General features: G+C 37.5%; 5 non-coding genes across 5 annotated transcripts; all 5 read right to left on the bottom strand.

The window, feature by feature from the left end:
• Window positions 1-805: 805 nt before the first annotated feature.
• trnaq-uug (transfer RNA glutamine (anticodon UUG)) lies at window positions 806-878 on the bottom strand. The gene has a single exon. It is a non-coding gene; the product is annotated as a tRNA-Gln (tRNA).
• Window positions 879-2,140: 1,262 nt separating this feature from the next.
• Window positions 2,141-2,213, bottom strand: trnar-ucg (transfer RNA arginine (anticodon UCG)). Its single transcript has one exon. It is a non-coding gene; the product is annotated as a tRNA-Arg (tRNA).
• A 1,261-nt stretch (window positions 2,214-3,474) lies between these two features.
• Window positions 3,475-3,547, bottom strand: trnah-aug (transfer RNA histidin (anticodon AUG)). Its single transcript has one exon. It is a non-coding gene; the product is annotated as a tRNA-His (tRNA).
• Window positions 3,548-5,468: 1,921 nt separating this feature from the next.
• trnah-aug (transfer RNA histidin (anticodon AUG)) lies at window positions 5,469-5,541 on the bottom strand. Its single transcript has one exon. It is a non-coding gene; the product is annotated as a tRNA-His (tRNA).
• A 1,931-nt stretch (window positions 5,542-7,472) lies between these two features.
• Window positions 7,473-7,546, bottom strand: trnaq-uug (transfer RNA glutamine (anticodon UUG)). The gene has a single exon. It is a non-coding gene; the product is annotated as a tRNA-Gln (tRNA).
• Between the last annotated feature and the right edge of the window lie 289 nt (window positions 7,547-7,835).

Raw genomic sequence — 7,835 nt, 5'->3', positions numbered from 1 at the left:
TCTTTTCAAGTGGGTTTGCAGACACTTTCCAGAATGTAGATTGATTCCAATACATGACAGTGAAGAAATTGAAATCTCAGTTTAAAGTGGACAGAGGTAGAGTGGTGCATTGCTTGTGTCAGAAGGATTGACTCAACCACGAAGGGACTTGAACCTTCAATTTTCTGATCCAAAGTCAGACGCCTTATCCATTAGGCCACGTGGTCTTTACCTCAGGAATTGAAAGTTAGCTATTTATTTGGCTTTTACGAATTTCTATGCAAATGATTGGATGTGCAAATTGCATCAAACTAATCCAAATTCCACAAAAGCTAGTTCCACCATATCACATTTGAATTCAAAATCCAACTGAACTTCACGTCTCATAGTTTCAGCATGACTTCCTATTGGTCTAGACTGTTGAGGATTTGCCCTCGTTGTCATTTCTTTCCTCCAATCATGTATCAATCTTTCAAGCAGTTCAATCTTTCATCCCACCATCTACCCTCTCTACAAGCTAATCATCCATTCAATTTTCAATGGATCCCCCTTGATTTCCATGAGTTTTTTGGTTATAATAAAAATCCTGCTGAGTTGCTGAAACTACTAACTGATCAAAGTAGAAAAACATAAAGGACACGTAAAAATCATGTGATCCAAGACTTTAAAAAAGCAGAACCTTCTTTTCAAGTGGGTTTGCAGACACTTTCCAGAATGTAGATTGATTCCAATACATGACAGTGAAGAAATTGAAATCTCAGTTTAAAGTGGACAGAGGTAGAGTGGTGCACTGCTTGTGTTATTAACATTGTCAGGAGGATTGACTCAACCACGAAGGGACTTGAACCCTCAATCTTCTGATCCAAAGTCAGACGCCTTATCCATTAGGCCACGTGGTCATTACCTCTAGAAATTAAAGTTAGCTTTTTATTTGTCTTTTACGAATTTCTATGCAAATGATTGGATGTGCAAATTGCATCAAACTAATCCAAATGCCACAAAAGCTAGTTCCACCATATCACATTTGAATTCAAAATCCAACTGAACTTCACGTCTCATAGTTTCAGCATGACTTCCTATTGGTCTAGACTGTTGAGGATTTGCCCTCGTTGTCATTTCTTTCCTCCAATCATGTATCAATCTTTCAAGCAGTTCAATCTTTCATCCCACCATCTACCCTCTCTACAAGCTAATCATCCATTCAATTTTCAATGGATCCCCCTTGATTTCCATGAGTTTTTTTGGTTATAATAAAAATCCTGCTGAGTTGCTGAAACTAATAACTGATCAAAGTAGAAAAACATAAAGGACACGTAAAAATCATGTGATCCAAGTTTTTAATAAAGCAGAACATTCTTTTCAAGTGGGTTTGCAGACACTTTCCAGAATGTAGATTGATTCCAATACATGACAGTGAAGAAATTGAAATCTCAGTTTAAAGTGGACAGAGGTAGAGTGGTGCGCTGCTTGTGTCAGAAGGATTGACTCAACCACGAAGGGACTTGAACCCTCAATCTTCTTATCCATAGTCAGACACCTTATCCATTAGGCCACATGGTCTTTACCTCAGGAAATTAAAGTTAGCTATTTATTTGGCTTTTACGAATTTCTATGCAACTGATTGGATGTGCAAATTGCATCAAACTAATCCAAATGCCACAAAAGCTAGTTCCACCATATCACATTTGAATTCAAAATCCAACTGAACTTCACGTCTAATAGTTTCAGCATGACTTCCTATTGGTCTAGACTGTTGAGGATTTGCCCTCGTTGTCATTTCTTTCCTCCAATCATGTATCAATCTTTCAAGCAGTTCAATCTTTCATCCCACCATCTACCCTCTCTACAAGCTAATCATCCATTCAATTTTCAATGGATCCCCCTTGATTTCCATGAGTTTTTTTGGTTATAATAAAATTCCTGCTGAGTTGCTGAAACTAATAACTGATCAAAGTAGAAAAACATAAAGGACACGTAAAAATCATGTGATCCAAGTTTTTTTAAAAAGCAGAACATTCTTTTCAAGTGGGTTTGCAGACACTTTCCAGAATGTAGATTGATTCCAATACATGACAGTGCAGAAATTGAAATCTCAGTTTAAAGTGGACAGAGGTAGAGTGGTGCACTGCTAGTGTTATTAACATTGTCAGGAGGATTGACTCAACCACGAAGGGACTTGAACCCTCAATCTTCTGATCCGAAGTCGGACGCCTTATCCATTAGGCCACGTGGTCTTTACCGCTAGAAATTAAAGTTAGCTTTTTATTTGGCTTTTACGAATTTCTATGCAAATGATTGGATGTGCAAATTGCATCAAACTAATCCAAATGCCACAAAAGCTAGTTCCACCATATCACATTTGAATTCAAAATCCAACTGAACTTCACGTCTCATAGTTTCAGCATGACTTCCTATTGGTCTAGACTGTTGAGGATTTGCCCTCGTTGTCATTTCTTTCCTCCAATCATGTATCAATCTTTCAAGCAGTTCAATCTTTCATCCCACCATCTACCCTCTCTACAAGCTAATCATCCATTCAATTTTCAATGGATCCCCCTTGATTTCCATGAGTTTTTTGGTTATAATAAAAATCCTGCTGAGTTGCTGAAACTAATAACTGATCAAAGTAGAAAAACATAAAGGACACGTAAAAATCATGTGATCCAAGACTTTAAAAAAGCAGAACATTCTTTTCAAGTGGGTTTTCAGACACTTTCCAGAATGTAGATCGATTCCAATAAATGACAGTGAAGTAATTGAAATCTCAGTTTAAAGTGGACAGAGGTAGAGTGGTGCGCTGCTTGTGTCATTAACATTGTCAGGAGGATTGACTCAACCACGATGGGACTTGAAGCCTCAATCTTCTGATCCGAAGTCAGACGCCTTATCCATTAGGCCACGTGGTCTTGACCTCTAGAAATTAAAGTTAGCTTTTTATTTGGCTTTTACGAAATTCTATGCAAATGATTGGATGTGCAAATTGCATCAAACTAATCCAAATGCCACAAAAGCTAGTTCCACCATATCACATTTGAATTCAAAATCCAACTGAACTTCACGTCTCATAGTTTCAGCATGACTTCCTATTGGTCTAGACTGTTGAGGATTTGCCCTCGTTGTCATTTCTTTCCTCCAATCATGTATCAATCTTTCAAGCAGTTCAATCTTTCATCCCACCATCTACCCTCTCTACAAGCTAATCATCCATTCAATTTTCAATGGATCCCCCTTGATTTCCATGAGTTTTTTTGGTTATAATAAAAATCCTGCTGAGTTGCTGAAACTAATAACTGATCAAAGTAGAAAAACATAAAGGACATGTAAAAATCATGTGATCCAAGACTTTAAAAAAAGCAGAACATTCTTTTCAAGTGGGTTTGCAGACACTTTCCAGAATGTAGATTGATTCCAATACATGACAGTGAAGAAATTGAAATCTCAGTTTAAAGTGGACAGAGGTAGAGTGGTGCGCTGCTTGTGTCAGAAGGATTGACTCAACCACGAAGGGACTTGAACCCTCAATCTTCTGATCCATAGTCAGACACCTTATCCATTAGGCCACATGGTCTTTACCTCAGGAAATTAAAGTTAGCTATTTATTTGGCTTTTACGAATTTCTATGCAAATGATTGGATGTGCAAATTGCATCAAACTAATCCAAATGCCACAAAAGCTAGTTCCACCATATCACATTTGAATTCAAAATCCAACTCAACTTCACGTCTAATAGTTTCAGCATGACTTCCTATTGGTCTAGACTGTTGAGGATTTGCCCTCGTTGTCATTTCTTTCCTCCAATCATGTATCAATCTTTCAAGCAGTTCAATCTTTCATCCCACCATCTACCCTCTCTACAAGCTAATCATCCATTCAATTTTCAATGGATCCCCCTTGATTTCCATGAGTTTTTTTGGTTATAATAAAAATCCTGCTGAGTTGCTGAAACTAATAACTGATCAAAGTAGAAAAACATAAAGGACACGTAAAAATCATGTGATCCAAGACTTTAAAAAAGCAGAACATTCTTTTCAAGTGGGTTTTCAGACACTTTCCAGAATGTAGATCGATTCCAATACATGACAGTGAAGTAATTGAAATCTCAGTTTAAAGTGGACAGAGGTAGAGTGGTGCGCTGCTTGTGTCATTAACATTGTCAGGAGGATTGACTCAACCACGATGGGACTTGAAGCCTCAATCTTCTGATCCGAAGTCAGACGCCTTATCCATTAGGCCACGTGGTCTTGACCTCTAGAAATTAAAGTTAGCTTTTTATTTGGCTTTTACGAAATTCTATGCAAATGATTGGATGTGCAAATTGCATCAAACTAATCCAAATGCCACAAAAGCTAGTTCCACCATATCACATTTGAATTCAAAATCCAACTGAACTTCACGTCTCATAGTTTCAGCATGACTTCCTATTGGTCTAGACTGTTGAGGATTTGCCCTCGTTGTCATTTCTTTCCTCCAATCATGTATCAATCTTTCAAGCAGTTCAATCTTTCATCCCACCATCTACCCTCTCTACAAGCTAATCATCCATTCAATTTTCAATGGATCCCCCTTGATTTCCATGAGTTTTTTTGGTTATAATAAAAATCCTGCTGAGTTGCTGAAACTAATAACTGATCAAAGTAGAAAAACATAAAGGACACGTAAAAATCATGTGATCCAAGTTTTTAAAAAAGCAGAACATTCTTTTCAAGTGGGTTTGCAGACACTTTCCAGAATGTAGATTGATTCCAATACATGACAGTGAAGAAATTGAAATCTCAGTTTAAAGTGGACAGAGGTAGAGTGGTGCGCTGCTTGTGTCAGAAGTATTGACTCAACCACGAAGGGACTTGAACCCTCAATCTTCTGATCCATAGTCAGACACCTTATCCATTAGGACACATGGTCTTTACCTCAGGAAATTAAAGTTAGCTATTTATTTGGCTTTTACGAATTTCTATGCAAATAATTGGATGTGCAAATTGCATCAAACTAATCCAAATGCCACAAAAGCTAGTTCCACCATATCACATTTGAATTCAAAATCCAACTGAACTTCACGTCTAATAGTTTCAGCATGACTTCCTATTGGTCTAGACTGTTGAGGATTTGCCCTCGTTGTCATTTCTTTCCTCCAATCATGTATCAATCTTTCAAGCAGTTCAATCTTTCATCCCACCATCTACCCTCTCTACAAGCTAATCATCCATTCAATTTTCAATGGATCCCCCTTGATTTCCATGAGTTTTTTTGGTTATAATAAAATCCTGCTGAGTTGCTGAAACTAATAACTGATCAAAGTAGAAAAACATAAAGGACACGTAAAAATAATGTGATCCAAGACTTTAAAAAAGCAGAACATTCTTTTCAAGTGGGTTTGCAGACACTTTACAGACTGTAGATTGATTCCAATACATGACAGTGACGAAATTGAAATCTCAGTTTGAAGTGGATAGAGGTAGAGTGGTGCGCTGCTTGTGTCAGAAGGATTGACTCAACCACGAAGGGACTTGAACCCTCAATCTTCTGATCCATAGTCAGACACCTTATCCATTAGGCCACGTGGTCTTTACCTCAGAATTTAAAGTTAGCTATTTATTTGGCTTTTACGAATTTCTATGCAAATAATTGGATGTGCAAATTGCATCAAACTAATCCAAATGCCACAAAAGCTAGTTCCACCATATCACATTTGAATTCAAAATCCAACTGAACTTCACGTCTAATAGTTTCAGCATGACTTCCTATTGGTCTAGACTGTTGAGGATTTGCCCTCATTGTCATTTCTTTCCTCCAATCATGTATCAATCTTTCAAGCAGTTCAATCTTTCATCCCACCATCTACCCTCTCTACAAGCTAATCATCCATTCAATTTTCAATGGATCCCCCTTGATTTCCATGAGTTTTTTTGGTTATAATAAAAATCCTGCTGAGTTGCTGAAACTAATAACTGATCAAAGTAGAAAAACATAAAGGACACGTAAAAATCATGTGATCCAAGTTTTTAAAAAAGCAGAACATTCTTTTCAAGTGGGTTTGCAGACACTTTCCAGAATGTAGATTGATTCCAATACATGGCAGTGAAGAAATTGAAATCTCAGTTTAAAGTGGACAGAGGTAGAGTGGTGCGCTGCTTGTGTCATTAACATTGTCAGGAGAATTGACTCAACCACGAAGGGACTTGAACACTCAATCTTCTGATCCGAAGTCAGACGCCTTATCCATTAGGCCACGTGGTTTTTTCCTCAGGAATTTAAAGTAAGCTATTTATTTGTCTTTTTCGAATTTCTATGCAAATAATTGGATGTGCAAATTGCATCAAACTAATCCAAATGCCACCAAAGCTAGTTCCACCATATCACATTTGAATTCAAAATCCAACTGAACTTCACGTCTAATAGTTTCAGCATGACTTCCTATTGGTCTAGACTGTTGAGGATTTGCCCTCGTTGTCATTTCTTTCCTCCAATCATGTATCAATCTTTCAAGCAGTTCAATCTTTCATCCCACCATCTACCCTCTCTACAAGCTAATCATCCATTCAATTTTCAATGGATCCCCCTTGATTTCCATGAGTTTTTTTGGTTATAATAAAAATCCTGCTGAGTTGCTGAAACTAATAACTGATCAAAGTAGAAAAACATAAAGGACACGTAAAAATCATGTGATCCAAGACTTTAAAAAAGCAGAACAATCTTTTCAAGTGGGTTTGCAGACACTTTCCAGAATGTAGATTGATTCCAATACATGACAGTGAAGAAATTGAAATGTCAGTTTAAAGTGGACAGAGGTAGAGTGTTAGGCTGCTTGTGTCAGGAGGATTGACTCAACCACGAAGGGACTTGAACCCTCAATCTACTGATCCGAAGTCAGACGCCTTACCCATTAGGCCACGAGGTCTTTACCTCTAGAAATTAAATTAGCTTTTTATTTGGCTTTTACGAATTTCTATGCAACTGATTGGATGTGCAAATTGCATCAAACTAATCCAAATGCCACAAAAGCTAGTTCCACCATATCACATTTGAATTCAAAATCCAACTGAACTTCACGTCTAATAGTTTCAGCATGACTTCCTATTGGTCTAGACTGTTGAGGATTTGCCCTCGTTGTCATTTCTTTCCTCCAATCATGTATCAATCTTTCAAGCAGTTCAATCTTTCATCCCACCATCTACCCTCTCTACAAGCTAATCATCCATTCAATTTTCAATGGATCCCCATTGATTTCCATGAGTTTTTTTGGTTATAATAAAAATCCTGCTGAGTTGCTGAAACTAATAACTGATCAAAGTAGAAAAACATAAAGGACACGTAAAAATCATGTGATCCACGACTTTACAACACCGAAACATTCTTTTCAAGTGGGTTTGCAGACACTTTCCAGAATGTAGATCGATTCCAATACATGACAGTGAAGAAATTGAAATGTCAGTTTAAAGTGGACAGAGGTAGAGTGGTGCACTGCTTGTGTCATTAACATTGTCAGGAGAATTGACTCAACCACGAAGGGACTTGAACCCTCAATCTTCTGATCCAAAGTCAGATGCCTTATCCATTAGGCCACGTGGTGTTTACCTCTTGAAATTAAAGTTAGCTTTTTATTTGGCTTTTACGAAATTCTATGCAAATGATTGGATGTGCAAATTGCATCAAACTAATCCAAATGCCACAAAAGCTAGTTCCACCATATCACATTTGAATTCAAAATCCAACTGAACTTCACGTCTAATAGTTTCAGCATGACTTCCTATTGGTCTAGACTGTTGAGGATTTGCCCTCGTTGTCATTTCTTTCCTCCAATCATGTATCAATCTTTCAAGCAGTTCAATCTTTCATCCCACCATCTACCCTCTCTACAA

This window comes from Nothobranchius furzeri, chromosome 14, assembly GCF_043380555.1.
Source record: "Nothobranchius furzeri strain GRZ-AD chromosome 14, NfurGRZ-RIMD1, whole genome shotgun sequence".
Lineage (NCBI taxonomy): Eukaryota > Metazoa > Chordata > Actinopteri > Cyprinodontiformes > Nothobranchiidae > Nothobranchius > Nothobranchius furzeri.
The sequence above is the reverse complement of the archived record's forward strand: the minus strand, read 5'-3'. Positions and strand labels throughout refer to the sequence as shown.